Raw genomic sequence first — 17,331 nt, forward strand, 5'->3', positions numbered from 1 at the left:
ACCCAGAATTGTCACAGAGTGTTTACCAGTGTGGTACGAATGTTTCCTGGAGCCTACTTGGGGCAGATCTTGGGCTCCTTACTTTCAGATTCATTCTTTTATCTTTCCCTGCTCTGTTCTGTATGACAAGAAACTATTTCTCAGACCTCTAGCATCTTTGTAGGTTTGGCCAGTGGGGTACACTGGTATAAAGGAGACATAAAAAGGGAAGAAGGCTTCTCTCTTCTTTGCTTTAGGTGGCATCTCTGGCAGCATCTTTGTGCCTCCTGTGTGGATCCAGATCCTTCCAGGAAATGTCTCTATAGCCCCATTGGAAAGGCCCACTATGGTTCCACCTTATACCCAGTGACCTCACCTTCTGGATTTGGGAGTACAGTCCCCTCCCTGTGTTTCTCTAGGTAGCAGCATCTTATTCCCATTACCAATCTTTGCCGTGTCTCATCATCTTCTGTTCAGCCTCTTAGATTTTCCATCACTGGTTTAATCAGTTCCTTAGATTAAATTCTATCTGTTTGAAATACCTCAAGTGGTTTCTGCTTTCTGACTGAAATCCAAATGATAGGTCATGTTTCTGCCTAATGGGAGAATTTGTTTTTAGCTAAAACCCATCTTTGTCAGAGATTGTTTGCATGTAACAAAGAGCAACCTAATCAATCTAATTTAAGTAAAAGGAGATTTATTGCAAGTATTCACTGCTCATGAAATCCAAGATTTATTTCAAGAACACAGAAAATGAAATCTGTTCTAGTCTCAACTCTAGGCAGGCTTAACCCTTGGATGATAGTTCATTTAAGTAGATCAAACTAAAGCATATTTGACTATTTTACTACAATCTCAGCTCAATTTTACAAGGCTCCTGGAGAAAACCCTTCCCTCTCTTCAGTCCATGGTTAGTTTCAAACAGTGTTCTTGACAGGGGGAAAAACATAGTTATGTAACTACATTATTTATCATCAACTTTGACTTCAACAGAGACTATGGGAGAGAAAAAAGATCAATGGTACCCAGAAGACTCTCCATAATACAGGCTTCTGTTAACTCTCAAATTTCCAGTTCCTTTGCTTTGCTGACTTTGTTTTGTTCTATGTAATTAACTCCTGTCTTACATCTTCTCAGACTTCTTTTCAATTTTCTTTTTACCTTATTCTCATGAAATTTTTCTAGAACTCATACAATTTTTCTTTAGTGTGGGGACAGAGTCCTGTGTCCAGGACAAAAAAAAGGGCAGAGGAGGGAAGTTATGCACAGACTTCCTAATCCGTTTGGTCAAACTGTGGCTATGATTGTGAGGTCATTCATGTAAACATTCTCCAGTTCCCCCTTTATTAGTTTGGCTGTTTCCACAATGTTTGAGGAACTTGAAAATGTCCTCAATTTCACTATCCATATTTTATATTTAATCATACCCTCTTCCAATGAAATAGCTTCCTTTTCTGATCCATATTGTTTTCTCAAATTATTTGTAGAATGAGTCAGAAGCAGGCTGTCCTAGGGGACTTCAGCAGGAGGGGTCTGTGATTTTCATTGCAGTTGTCTACCATTAATGTGTCTGTGCTCCAGTCTTCCTCCAGTTCTGGCTCTTAGTTTATAAGATGTGATAAAGCAATAGTAGACAGCCTGGGATCAAAAGTATGGGAAAGAGGCTCTTCATTCATCACTCTGCTCTCGTCTCTTAATTGATACCTGGATGGTCATAGATTTGATCATGATATTTATATTTTGCCCATTCCTTCCCTCGACATCATGAGGACTGATTTTTTTCTCTATATACTTTAAGAAACAGATGAGATCGGGCGCGTTCAGGGTGGTATGGCCGTAGACTACTTTAAGAAACAAGAATAAATATTCCAACACCAGTCACTGCAACAAGAAGAGTATTGTTACTTTTAATAAAAATGCCTCACAGAATGTATAATTTCATGTTGGCTATCTGTCATAGTCTTGCTGAACATCCATTCTCTTCTTTACCTTTTTGCACATGTATTGGTCCAGATATGCTTTCCAGAATGCTGCCAAGGAAGGGAATGTAGAACTGATTACCTCAGGGTAGGGGAAGGGGGACTGACCTGTACAGTCCTTGAACCCATTATGACCACAGTTTGTTTGGATCTGTTTTTGAGGTTCTGCAGGAAGATAAAGCTGCTAATCAAAATTATTACTACTAATCATTTATTGGTCAGCCCATACATGTTAAATAATTGTGCAACTAATCATTAGTGACCAAGGTAAGGGCAGTGAGGTCTACTGATGGCTGAATCACAGGTAGCGGAAAGGTCTGGAAACAACTGCAATCCTTAAACTTTGATAAGGATCACATGTGGACCAGGGACCCAGCCAGTAGACATTACTAAAGAACAAGGAACTAGGTAAGGCGACCTTCGTGATTGTAGCTTTCACTGAGGTGCTGCCTTCATATGCCTTTGGATGGAGAAGTAGAGCCATTTTCCAGGTTATCTAAGTCTACATGTATCATGGCAAAATGACCAGGTAGGACTGCTATCATACATATTTGTAATGGCAAAGTCAAACTTGTTTGTGTATGTAAACAGTTAAACAGAATGGACTTCAGTAAGAGATTATGTGGTAATTAGGGTGATATGTGTGCACATATGATATGGTTTTCTAAAAAGTATTTGTAAGGGCAGGAAGAATAGAAGGCCTTCCTACCCCAAACAGGGTAAGGCCCCTTCCTTACCTACCATATCTAGCCTCAACATCAGAGCAGGACTAAATGTAAATGTAGATCATAGTGGAATTTGGGTGAAAGTCTAGTTATAGATCAGTTTAGATGAGCTAGAGAAGAAATGGATTGGGAACCACATCCTACTTATGTGTAGAAATAAAGGGACAATTCCTATATAGCAAGATACTCAATAGACATATCTCTGCCAAGTATTTCGACTGAAAGCAAAGCCTCCCTAAAAATCAGCTGATGCACAACCCCACCTCCTTCATGAAAAGCCAGCAATTAGAGTGATTTCAGATAGGCCCTGAGAATTCTCTGTACTGAGTAACCAGGAATCTGGTACGTAATAAAATGGAAATTTAGAGCCTATGAAAATCTTCATGGAACATTAAAAAAAAGAAGGGCCAAAGAATATGGAAGCAAAAATCTGAATTGTATCAGAGCAGAGATATTTTACTTACGAGATGACGAAATGTTTCCACCAGCTTGTTATCAGGCTGAAGTTAGATGTTACCGTCAGATACCTGATGCATAATATTTATACTTTGTGGTAGATCCTGATACATAATTTTACTATCTCTTTTAGCATTGTTTCCTATATGGGTTCAGACATTTGTGATTCATTAGTTTTACTGCCTTCATAAAATCCTGAGTTAAGAAACGCATCCAGTGTTGTTGAAGATAGAGATCAGTACCAGATGATCTTGGGACATGTCAGTGAAGAATTTGACTGTCAGTGTGCTAAGCCCGGATTGGGAGCACCCCACAGAAAATGCTATAGTGTGGCTTTTTTCAGATTGTGCGTTTCACAAGTCACATATAGGACTCTAAGGAGAAACAAGTTTCCATTGGAACTAGTGGCTAAAAAGAGCTGTAAGATATAACAAAAGGATGCTGTTTAGTTTTAAAGAATGACTGCACATGGAGTTATTTGTGCATACTGCCTAAAAGAACCTAGCTCAATCACTTCACAGCTCTGTGACCTTAGACTGGGTATTTAGCCATTTGAGTCCTCAGTTTCCTTGTTTGTAAATGAAGGAGGAGTATAATAACTCTTTATGAGTTGTTTTCAGGATTTGATGAGATGGTACGTGAAAAACCCTTGGAAAGAGCATTCGATAAATATTAGCTAATGTAATTAACTTTTAATGTTGAAAATAAATAATTGTATCAATAATCAATCTTATTGGAATAAAGGCTGATATGAAGTTAAAACTAGTGGATATGAGTTTGAAGCATGGCTTTTAGTCACGACTCTGACAATTGTGCTTCAAGTGAGTTATAGGATTTTAGAGCTGGGATGTGGAAGTGATCTTGAGATTATCTTATTGAATTTCCTCAATTTATGTGAAGAAATCAAGGCCAGAGTATTCATGCTCAAGGCCACACAGCTAGTTGGTAGCAGCATGCATTCCATTCTACTGCTCCTCTTAAATGACCTTGGTCCTTAGTTTTTTTATGCAGAAATCAAGGTATTGAACTGTGTTTTAATGTCACCCCAAATTCAAGTAAAGTATAGATTCTTTAAAGTTCATATTATTAATGGTTTAAAAATATTAATGTAAATCCAGAAACGTGTTTATTCTACAATACAGCCATTTCACTTCTATGCATATATCCAACAGAAATGTATATGCTAAAAGATACGCACTGGAATGTACATAAGAGGGCTATTTGTATTAGCCCCAAACTGGAAACTACTTAAATGCTCATCAACAGTTGAATGAGTAAGGAAACTGGCACATTCACACAATGGGAGATGAGTAACCTACAGTTGCCTACAACACTAGGCAATCTCACCAGTGCAGTGTTGAATGAAAATTACACACAAAAGAGTTCCCATTATGTGGTTCTGTTTATAGAGTCTAAAAAGAAGCAGAGCACACTATGCTGTTAGAATTGGAGATGGTGATTATTCTTGTGGGGATAGTAACTGGGAAAGGATACAAAAGGATTTTTGAGGTGTTGGTAATGTTTTGTTTATTGCTCTGAGTTCTGGTTGCTCAGATGTGTGAAGATTGTGACAATTTGGTGCACTTTACACCCACGATATGTGTGCTTCTCTGTGGTATAATATCCTTCCATAAAAAATAAAATGAACACCGTGTGAGATACACAAAAACATTTGAGCGTCACCTGTTGTCAGCCACTCATTCAGGTGCTGGGGATGATATACTGAACAAAGGTGGCAGTATTTCTGCCCTCAAGGAGGTAACTTTTAGTGTGGAGTAGAGGAGTCAGAAATGTGCAGTGAAGGAAAGCTAATGTCATTGCAAAAGAGTAATTGGTCAGGAATTACTGCAAATGCAGTAACTTGGTAGCTACTTGAGAGTTGCCATAATTGTCTTTCAATTTCTGGCTAAACATTTGATAGGGTATCATCTTTCATTCTGTCTCTGAGACTTTCTTTTAAAAATTATTTTTTAAAAATCTGTAATGCCTTCTCTTTACTTGTCTGTCTGCTGATTTCCAAGTGGTTTTAGACTCATTTTTCATCAGTATGTCAATGGGCATGTGCCCATTACCACAAAGTGTTCCCTTCTGATAAAGAAATAGAAATACAGCAAGCTACAGTGCTATATGGGACTTATTACAGCCATTTAAGTAAGCTAAGCAATGATCTGTTTACAAAGGAAAGACCATTTGCTTTCTAAGATCTATTGCCCATTTAGTGACCTCACTGACAAATGTAACATTATTCAATATTATTGTCGCATGTTTCCAAAGTTGTACTTTAATTGCCTTTCAGACAAAAAGGATGCTTTAATTATTATGCCTAATTGTGCAGAGAGAACAATCACAAAAACAAGGATCTGCATTGATATTCCAATGTGCTTTTATGGAATACATGAAGTCCAAGAATCAAAAGAAAAATGCTGAGAAACAGATGAAGAACTCTTTGGGAATGTGCATACTTTTATTGGAACCTCATATAAGCACCCTGAGAGAAGCAAAGAAAGATGCTAATTGGAGGAGAAAATACAGTGTGTTTTGCTTGATCACGTCTGATTGTGTCAAAATGTCCCTGTGGACTGAGGGTGTGCATAAAACCTCTAGCTTGAGTTTTTAATGAGGTTTATGGCATTACTTAAAGTTTTATGAGTACTGTGTTACTTAATAATGATTCCTTTGATGGGACTTATGGTGGACATCTTTTCAGTGGTTATCTCAGTCCCATGTTTTCTGGTAGTAGTCCCTCCCTCTCACCTCAGGCAGTAGTGGATGTGGAGCCCCCACTTTAACCATTTTGCGTAGTGTGGCTCTGACCACAGGTTACGGCTGATTAGAGGAGGGAAGAGTACACATTTCAGTCCAAGCACCTTTCCTGGACTGTGGCCACAGTTGACTGATCAAGAGGTGGACATTTGACCCAAGCCTGACCCAAGCCTGGCTAACTCTTTCCCCAGTAATTTCAAGTTGGGTCTTAGAGAGGAGTTGGTCCCTCTTTGGATGGTATATATGGTGGTTGCTGTTTGTAGATGCCTCCTCTGTCATACTCTGGGCCACGCTCTGTAATGGAAGTAAATGATGTAGGTATATGGTGGGGAGCAGAATTGGGAGGTCATTCCAATCCCTACTTTCCATTCATTCACAGGGCCAAGGAAGCATTCCTGTTCTGGGATTCCATGAGAGCATTCATTACCCTTAAGTGGCAGAGTGGATTTCTGTATCTGCTATCGACAGCCCTACCTACTATAATCCCCTTGCTTTACACTGACTTCAGCAGACCATATCATATAGGTTATTACTGTGATATAATCTGGTAAGAGCGCCATACTCCCTTTAGGAATAAAATAGTTCTAAATGAATATAATTAATGAAGGAGTAAACAAATACTTTATAATTCCTAAAATAAGTTTATATTTCATTTTATTCTTGGAATTATGTTTCACTGAATGATGGACTAGTCATAGAAATAGTTCCATTTTATTTCTTATTTATTTATTTACTTATTTATTCTTAAAGATTTTATTTATTCATGAGAAACACAGAGAAAGAAAGATAGGCAGAGACACAGGCAGAGAGGGAGAAGCAGGCTCTATGCAGGGAGCCGGGTATGGGACTTGATCCTGGCACTCCAGGATCATACCCTGGGCTGAAAGCAGACACCAAACCACTGAGCCACCCAGGCGTCCCTTGTTCCATTTTAAAAGTTGAAGGGGCTCTCCACTCTGGATTTCTTTCTGGAAGAAGAAGCTGGGACCTAGAAACAGACCTACCCAAACTCTACAGCTTATCAGTTCTAGTAGGGCTTTCCCATTTGGGGCAGTAAAAAGATTGTGCATAGGTACTACAGAATCTGAGCCTAAAGGCAGAGTGCTGACTTCCTGAGAGAATGGAAGCGGGGGTTGCTGAGGCACTGGGCAGCATTTCTCTGGAGTGTTGGAAGAATGGAGTAACAAATTCAGTATCAGGTCCCCAAACACCAGATTCCATTGCACACCCCCTCTTGTTGTCCAATCCATCCTGCAACTGTGTCTTGGCGGAGACTTCAGAAATCTGCATTTTGCAGTTGCCACGTCCTTCCCTCTATCTTCTAAACTCAGAACCCTTCCTTCTTCCCATCATTCACTAGTGTTCCACTTCCTTGGGGGAATTGTTAGGTTAGGACAGAGTGGACAACCTTCCGGGGAAGATATCTTTGTTATCAGCCATCAGAAAAAGGTGCAACTTGGTGAGACTGCCCATAGGGTGTGGACCACGATGCATGTTGAAAGACTATGTTCTCAAAAGGGAAATAACTCAAGAAATATTGTAATGATCTCAATCTAGTCAGAAGTGATGGAGAACTAACCTTTTTTTTTCTGATACACTGACATAATAAATGTGGTTTATGATTTTTTTAAATTTACATAGTACTCCAACATATTAATACCCTGTGAACTGAAAAAAACACACATAAATTTACAGTAGTATTATTTATGCATTTTGCACATTTTTTGGGTGACAGAGGCTACCTCTCTGAATTTCTACCTCATTTCTTATGTGGGCAAATTATTGACTTCTCTACACCTCACTCAGTTCATTTTTTTAAAGGGGAAATGGGCTTGTATATACGCAGTTGTTTGGCTTAAATAAGAAACTGCCCACGCAGAATCTCGCACCATTAAGTATTTCACTATATGTTAGTTATTAAACCCGGGGAAGGATAATTTCCTTGAAAAGGTAAAATCAAAGATTTTATTTAACTCATTATTAAATGAGTACAACTGGTTCAAAGGGGGGAATCCAAAGCATCAGAGTCACTTATGCATTAGGGATATTGAAATTAGCTGCTCTAAGCGGTGCCTAGTTTTCCATTGGAGGAACCAAGTAATCTTTTTAGCCTGTTCCAAATTTCCTGACATTGCTGTAATTATTATTAATTCATCCTAGCTGAATTTACCCACTCACGCCCACTTATCAGAAAGGACTCTACTTTTGATGTATAAATCTCATGTGCCCCAACCCCACATTTACAATATAAACATTCCTGCCTATTCTAGGTAGATTTTGCAATAGAGTTCCACTATTACAACTCCTTATAATCAAGCCTTCAATTCTTGGTCATAATTTACCAGCTTGGATTAAAGTCAAAGGATAAAAAATATGTTGAGGCTTAAACAAGAGAGAAAAACGGAAGCGGTCATGCTGGCAGTTTACCCATTTAGAAAATGTCTGGGGCTATGAAAACCAAATCCACTGTTGGCAGTGCACGCTGAAGCAAGAAAGTCTATTTGGTGTGGGAAATAGTACTCAACATTTCATTTTCAGCAATTTAATCAAATCTCTCCTGCTCTCTCAAATATTTATTTAGTCTCCTATAATTTATGGTAACCATGGCACTTAGTATTACCCAGGTGTTAAATATAATACAAAAAAAGGTAAAAAGAATAGCAAAGAAGTATCAAGTGATGCCCAGGGGAACTTATTAACTGTATTTCATTGAAATAATCCAATTCACTGAATTGAGGCAGAACTCTTAAAAAAAAAAAAAAGTACAACTTGAAAGGACTTGGCTCAAATTGGAGCAGGCACCTCACCTGCAAGCTGCCCAGATCATTAATTTGAATAATTTCTATTGCACACTTCTGGGGTAGACTGCTTTATAGTCATTGGATTGGTTGTTACTTAGTCTTCTGCTGTGATATAATCAGGTTGACATTAGGATTTCTATTTGAAAGACGCACAAAGGGGCCAGTGACTTGCACAGGGGCATAGGCAAGACCACAGACACACTGTTCTATTTCAGATAATTTTTATCTCTTTTCTGTGAAGCCTGAGATTTTCCCTGCTTAGAAACAGATCATTTCAGGTAGTTGGCCATGTTATCCTGAAGTACCCCTCTCCTATAATCTCTTATCCTCAGAAACTGCTGTATTTCATCCCTTATTCTCCACCAGTCACCACCAATTCCATGTTCCTTCCGGGTGCAAGTAGTCAGCTTGTGAATTTATTTAGTGAATGCTGCTTCACCATGTCTAAGAACCATTTTAGAAACCCACAGAGGCTGGTAGGCCACCTGATGAGCCTGGGTGCATGCTAAAGGCTGACTAAAGAAGTGGATAACACACACATGAGGTCAGGAGACTGGGTTCTACATCTGACTTTGCCATCACATGGCACAACCTTGACCTCCTAATTTAAAATCTCTTTTCGGAGCACTTTTACCACTGTGTGAACTGATTTAGGAGGATAAAAATGATTATAATGAGCTCTCTGATATTAATATGTTAACATCACAATGTAAAGAGAGCACGGGCTTTGCCGGTTCAGATCTTGGCTCTGGTCTTAAGTAGCTGCTATTCAGTAAATTAAAAAAATTACTAATGGCTCTGACTCTCTGTTTTCACACCTGTAAAATGATAGCATCACTATATCATGAGGCTGGTATAAAGATGATCCGTAATATGTTTAAATACCTGGAACAAAACACATGTACTCTCAATGATAGCTATTATTTTTACATATTACTTCAGGCCAACTCCCTTGCAAATTATGTATTCTTATTTTTCTTTCTAATTTAATATTCAAATATTAGGGGAAGGACAGTGTGAAGGTTCAAATATGGCATACTGCTTTTATTTAGTTTTATAACCACATAAGCTGGGTATTTATTCATTTGGGCAGTGTTCATCCATATAGTGGATAAACCTACTTTCTATCTCAGCGGAGGGTTTTTTGTAATGTGTGAGCTACCCAGGTAAAATCTCCTCTATTGTGTAGAGATTGCACAATCATTTTGTTGACATCTTTAGCCAAGTGTGGACCATTCATTCAAATCAAATATTGCAGGAAATAGTATTATAAAGATAAATAAGAAGCAGTAGTGTGGATTGAAAGAGAGACTAGAAGGAAAGCAAAAAAGCCATAGTTTCTGGTTCACATTCAATGATAATTGTAAATGTGACCTGGAATCATCACTGAAGTTCTTTGGGGCCCTGTTTCATCTGTGGGGCAACTTGTTGAACCACATCACTTCTGAGGACAGTTGCGTAGAGGCATCAGTGAGTCTATGCTACTTAGAAATCAGTTACTAAAGCATAAAGAATAATTTCAGATTATTTGTGTTTTGGGTACTACTGTTTCCTTAATTAATAAGGAAATCAAGGATACTGACAGTTATTGCTGATAATGACAACCCCAGCATAGTGCTAGTGTACTGGCATTGGTATGCTACAGGGCACTTTTTAAATTCATTGAGACATTTTGAAATACCTAAAAGGGCACTTGAGATAGACGTTACTCCTCTCTCCTTTTGAGGAGCTAGGTGGTGTGTGTGTGTGTGTGTGTGTGTGTGACAGAGAGAGAGAGAGAGAGAGAGAGAGAGACAGCAAGAGAGTGAGAGAGAGTGACAAAGATCATGAGCCCACAACCACAACAGTCTGGGTCTTGTTCTAGCGTGTTCATACTCTTGCAGCTTTGCTGCTCCAGTGATCCTTACATCTACTTCTATTTAGCCCAAGCCTATTTATAGGAACATTAGGAACTCTTCCTGGATAAAGCCTATGAATATGTCTTGGTATTTTTTAAATAATTAATAATTAATTAATAATCCAAAGAATTATTGACTTTCAGCACATGGAAATGAACCCCATATCCTTGCAAAAGTTTCCATTGATCCCAAAGATGACTTTTTCTGATCAGGACACAAAGATGGTAATTTAAGTACCTTCCCCTAAGTGTTGGGACAACTTAAGAAAAAAATGGTCAAATCGATTTTTTCAGTTTTAAAAGAAATACTAAAAATAACTTTAATTTTGCCACAAAAAACAGAATATTTTACTATGGAAAATTAGAGAACAACTCCAATTACACCAGCCTCAGAGCATCTTTCTTGCTATTTAACACATACCAGGGATGACAACTGGTGTTTGGCCACCTGGGATCATGGCACAATATTTATCTTTAATGACATTTTTTCCTTCTTAACTTGGATTTGGCTTCCAAAGCTTTCTCAACACAGTGCCTATAGGATCTATAATACTTGATCAGAATTAGTGCATGGATTGTTAAATGTTTTCCATCACTTGTGCCTTTCCAAAGCCTTTACTCTAGACCCACCTACTAATATATTCACAAGAATAAACATATTTTTAAATACAACTTACAGATTTCATTGGCTTAAAAGCATTCAAATACTTTATTAATGTGATATCACCAATCTTGTTTTACATAAAAGGTACAATTCTAGCATACCTATTGAATAATTTTTTTCTTTAGCTTCAGGAAATGGTAAGATAAGGGTAGGAAGTTAAAAAGAACATATACAGATGATCATAGAAATCAATTCTGAAGACAAGCTCTAATTTGAACAGTTTAAGTGCAAAATTTTCAAAAGAAGACTTTTGTGATGAAAATACTTAATACTCAACATTTCTTGTTAAGCTTACATGCTTTCCAAATAAGGTGTCCCTCGTCCTAAATTACTGAGTATAAAAGCTGTAATGTTATATGTTCCCAAGGGGCAGAGAGTAATTCAGACATGAAGTAATTTTAATAGAAATCATTCCTCTTTTCTTGGCAAGAGAAGAATTTCAGTAGGAATTTTTCAAAATTACAAAATATCCTTCCCTGGGGTATTCGTGCCGCCACTTAGCAGATTTCTCATTTCATTTAACACAAATATTTTGATCCTCAAGGGGAAATCTGCTCAGTTACAGTTTCTGCATTACTGTCTCCCAAAGATAAACGAGGTGCTTTTCTCTAAAATGGACACAGGAGAGGTAAGGTGGGAGGAAAATGATATAAATCCCAGGAAGAAATTTCTAAAAACAAATCATTTACTAAAGTCCTTAAAAATGGAAATAACATCCAACTCCTATTTCATTTTCTTCTCAGAATGCTTTTTTTTTTTTCAAATAGGAAATGTACTATTTTTCTTAAGAAAGCCAGCCTGAAGGTCTGCAGGGAGGAAAAAGAAAAGATGATCTTGGAAGGCACTGGGGTTTTCCTCTCTTCCTAGTTGAGGTAGATGACAGTGGCTTCCTGGGTGGTGAGAGGGGAGATAGTGTGGCTGGAAAGGGCTCTCTGATTGAGCGGCCATGACTTCAGAGAGTTGTGTGTGTGGATGCTTTCCCTTTGCTGACCTTGGATGAGTGATGTCTCTAGCAGTGCCAGCATGTCCTTGAAGGATATGGAACCTGTCATCAGCACCTGTTCCCAAGTGTCTTATGTCCTCAAGATCTTCTGAGTATTTAAACTTACCCTTCCCAACCAACATTAAAAAATTCAAGCTTGTCCCATTGGTAATTCCACTGAGATTCCACTCTTTGCCAAATTACAGGCAAACTAATGTCTCACTTGGATAATGAGTATAAATGGGTTGTATTGTGTCTGCCAATGGTCCTGTAGAAAAAGTTTAGCTTGAAGGTAGTAACTCATTGGTGATAATGCCTGGCACCAGGAGTTGCTAAGGAAAACGTTTGGAAGTATGCAGTTATTTCTGTCTTCATCAAAGTGGGCATCCTGTCTCTCTGAAAGATTCCCAGTGCTCTTAAGGTCAGCTTCAGCACCATGTTTTTGTGATTAAACCATTCCTTTCTTAGAAGGTAAATGGTCATGAGGCTTTCAGCAAAGAAGCACTAAATGAGCTTTCAAATAAACTTTGATGTCTTCAAATAAATTCAGGCTTAAAGCCCCTTACATTGTGTCTCAAGATTCCAACCTTAAATGTTAGGTCTCAGAAAGATTATTTAGCTGTATTTGCATTAAAAACTTGCACCTTAAAAGATATGGTTCTTATATACCTTTTCATCATTTTCCCCTAGGGTGGTCACGTGGCTGGGTACATAGTGATCAATACATGTTTCTCCCTAGCAGTCTGGAAAGGTTAGTGACACCAAGGGAATTGCTTCAATGACTCATCAGAGCTCTGCTTCAGTCATGCAACCTGTCTATTATGGATTCATGATTGTTATAAAAATTCAGAGTCAAGAACAATCCTAACATACAAGCGGTCAGATGTCATTGTGATCTTCATGTCCTAATGGAATATTCGAAGTTTCATTGCCTGCAGGATTGACATCAGTGTCCAAGGTAATTGCCAGATGTTTTGACATTAGGCTGTAAGCTCTTTTGGGGGAAAGGATAAGCAGCTCTCTAAAACCACAAGCAGCTGTTAAAAAATACAATTATTTTTTGAAATGGAGTTTTTATGACCACTTAAGCTCTAAGAATTGTTTAAAGTGATATAAAAAGCCCCATAATATCACTATTTTAAATTAGTCTTCAAGTGGGCCTCTTTGTAAGGAAACAGACTTTATTAGGCCAATAACCTCTTCTCTCTTCTTTATCTTTGTTTTGACTATTTTAGGCCTAGAGGAAGTCACTCCTAAGTCAAGTACATCATTTAATCTCTGTACTAATGAGGCCAGGATGGGTGTTAAATTTCCTGTGGCCAATTTCAGGGTGACCAAGAGCTCACCTAATTCTAGTAATTTTTTGCAAATGTGTGCCAGGCAACACGTGTCCCCTGAGACGAAGAACAAGAGAATATAGCTAGATTAGTGTAAACCCATCTCTACTACTAAAGAAGTAATAGTAGTTATTAAAATTCATCTTTATGATAGAAAATAATATATTTTGAGTGCTCCTATGAAGCAAACTCTGTGATAAACATTTCACATAAAATCCTCTTATATGATAACACAAGCACCTCATGTTATAGAAGAGAAAAGTAAGACTCACAGAGGTTAAGTGACTTCCCCAAATCACATTGCTTTTAAATGACAGACATCAGCTTTGAAACTACATTTGTCCAAATCCAAGCCCAATCTCATTCCTTCATGCCAGGCTGCCTCCAGTAATACCATTTGTGTAGTAATTTATAATGATAGAAGCCTTTAATTTTTTTCCAGTTTCCTTGAGTGCTGAGGATTACTCATTAGAGATGTGGTCTTTGTACTGACTGGATTGGGAATGAAGGTGAAGACAGTTATGAGGCTCATTCCTTTCATGCAGCTGGGTGAAGACTGAGCTGGACTTGGGAACTAGATGTCCTGACTTTTCATCCTGTGTTATTTCCATTATATCAAAGACACTCAGAGTTTCAGGGCCAGTGAAAATGAGTTTCGAGAATTTGCCACCACTGTCCTTGGAGGTGCCAAATTCTCTGAGAACCAGAAGCGAGATTTTATCAGCTACACCACATGAAGCATTCATTTCCACTATAATGTCTGCCTTCTAGGAGTTTGCATAAATGCAATACTTAAGCATAGTTATGAAGCAAGCTTTTGGAAATTAGTAAGCGATTCATGTATGTTACCAATAAATGAATAAATACATGCATAATTACAAAAGATTGTTAGGGCAAAAAGTACTCAAACTATAATTTGTGCCCCATGCCTTAGATGAAAACTCAGACCCATTTAAACTATAGTGAGTTCTAACATAGGTCCGCTGCTGTTTGTATTTACAAAAGAGAAAGACCTGGAAAACTGTTGTATAGTTAGAAGAAGGCTGAAAGTTGGCAGAATTAGAAAAAGCTGCAAGTATTGGGTGGGCCTGAAAAAAATTATTGGCTCATTTATCTAGAACCTCTTGCTAAAATCAATTGTTCTGGGGCAGGGGCCATGTTTCATTTATAGTGCCTTCTTGCCCCTCTGCCTTCATTGCTTAACAGCGTCTAGAAACAGTGCTCTTAGCCAAGCATTCATAGTTGGGCTTGAGGACGTCTGTGTGCCTCTTGATAATGAAAATAGAATAAAGATAGATGTACATTTTTCTGGGAGAGACAGTCCATAGATTTCATTGGGTCCTAGGGATGCATGACTCTGCAAACCCACTAATCTAAGGTGATTCTCCATCTGGCTACATGTTAAAATCATTTGTGAAAACGCTTGAAAAGTATGGATGGCTTCCCACTGGGACTATTATATTAGAATATCCCAGGAAGGGTCACTGGGAGGCGAAGGTTAACAAAATATTCTTAAGTTTATTATAGTGCACTTATGGTGTTGAACACCATTGACCTAGAGTGTAGCATTGTCATGTTATTTCAATAAGGAAGGAAAAGAGAAGGTGGAAGATTGTGTATATGTTTCTTGGGGGTGGACCCGGAGATGGAGGGAACAAACCAAAGTTATTTGCTTCTTCTCAAATTCATTGGGTTTTGTCTTTTGCTTTCTGTTAATGGCTTTGACCTCATTATGTTAATGCTTTTTTTGTCAGCTGCCTCAAATATTTTCTAAAAGTAGGTAGCAATATGACATTGAATTTTGTATTATTTACTGTCATTTTGGTGGCAGGCAAGAGGCATAGATTTTGACTCCTTAAGCCAAAGTGAGGGATTGGAATGATTAGGAATGCTTTTCATAACTAAATAGAAAGCTAAAGATCCAGGCTTCTGGGAAGACCGGTCCATGGAGGACATTTCCTGGAGCCTCTCAGCTCAGTTCCTAAGGCCTCCAGCCCCTGTGTTTCTCTAGTTAAGTTCCAAATGCCAGGAAAGGCTCAGATTGACTCAGTGTGGCGTAGGGGTCTGTCGGTGATGGCTAAGAGGTGAGTACACCCACTGGGAGCCTACCTCTGTGATTGGTAGTGATTCCAAGAAAAGGAAGATTTTCAGAAGCTTAGCAGTCATGTCAATTAATATCTACTCTATCCATCAGTAAGTTGTGGTTTAGTCTAATCTAAGACCAAGTTTCAGGAAATTAAAGTGCAAAGGAAATAGGAAAGTCACAACTCAGAAGAGGAAGTCCACAAGAGGATTACATTTAGAGGTTGGGTTAGTTGTGGCTCAAATGGGAACGAAATTTTGAGGGACTGTGGTTTTATGGTATTTTTCCTCACATAACTGGTAAAGGATCCGTTGTAAGAACTACATAGCTAGCTAAACAAGGCTTAGCGTGTGGCTGCCAGGCCACAGAATGGATTGGGTCAGACCTAGAGCAGCTTTTCTCAACTTCAACACAATTGATATTTGGCTTGGATAATTCTTTGCTGTGTGTGCAAGTGTATGTACGCTGAGGGTGCCCTGTGTGTTTGGGGATGTTTTACAGCATTGCTGGCTTCTGCCCAGTAGATGCCCACCATGACCAAAATGTCTCCAGACATTGCCAAATGTACCCTGCAGAGCAAAATTGCTCCTGGTTGAGAACCACTGACATAGAGGATAATTGATGGGTGACTGGTTCAGTCATTGCATAATGACTATGCATTGTGATAGTTACTGGGGTTGCAGAGATGATTGAGACAACCCCCTTCAAACAGTTCATACCTTAATGAGGAAAACCAGACACAACAGCACTGTTGTTTCTCTGTTGTGTTATCAGCACCAAGGCTATTCCTTAAACATATTACCTGCTTAGATATACATTGAAAGAATAAGTGAAAATAGATCCTTTATTACCCATTCGAGCTAGGACAAGTACTATAATCTCAAAGAATCTCAGTGTCCGCATTTATAAGAGAGGTGTAATAAAGGACTAGAATGAGGTTTAGGCAGAATAACATATGCCTGGAAAATGATAGGCACTCAAAAAAGAATTATTATAAAATGGAAGTGTAAAAGTTAATTAGGATCTTTTCCTTTTTCCATGGAGTTGCTGATAATCACCCACATGGTGCCATACATTCTGAATTTAGAGTGGGCCTCACAGCCACCTCCCCACGTCACAGCTCTTACACAGAGGGCTAGTAGCGCCTCACCACTTGACTATGTCAAGAAAGCTGGGGATGTGGAGAGGAGATTGTCATTTGGAGAAAGCTGAATTCTTTCCTCCTTTGGGTAGAATTCACCAAGTGCTAACTTGGTCAAGAATGCCAAAGAAATTCATCCCATCAAGTAAGGGATGAGAGATGCTAGCCCAGGGAAAGGTTGCTTTGTGTGATGATGTTTCAGGGATGTGGAGAAAGATGTAGAAGAGCGAGCACGGACCTGACAGATGGAGAGTCCAGGAGAGGGGGATGTCTGCAATACTCGGTGTGGCAAGAAGGCCTGGATGCTGGTAAGAGCAGTTAGGGTTAAAATCAGCTCCTTGGGGACCCCCAAAAGATTGTATGGAGGAGAAGGTGGCTGAGAAGGGGGCTTGCACAGGGGCTGAGAGTTAAATCATATTTAGGGGCTATAGGGTAGACGAGGAGGCCAAGTGGTGCCAACATCTTCCACAGGGAGAGGCCCTCAGGGGTCTTCAGAAGGAATAACAAATGTACCCATTTGGAAA

This window comes from Canis lupus, chromosome 4 (assembly GCF_011100685.1).
Source record: "Canis lupus familiaris isolate Mischka breed German Shepherd chromosome 4, alternate assembly UU_Cfam_GSD_1.0, whole genome shotgun sequence".
NCBI lineage: Eukaryota > Metazoa > Chordata > Mammalia > Carnivora > Canidae > Canis > Canis lupus.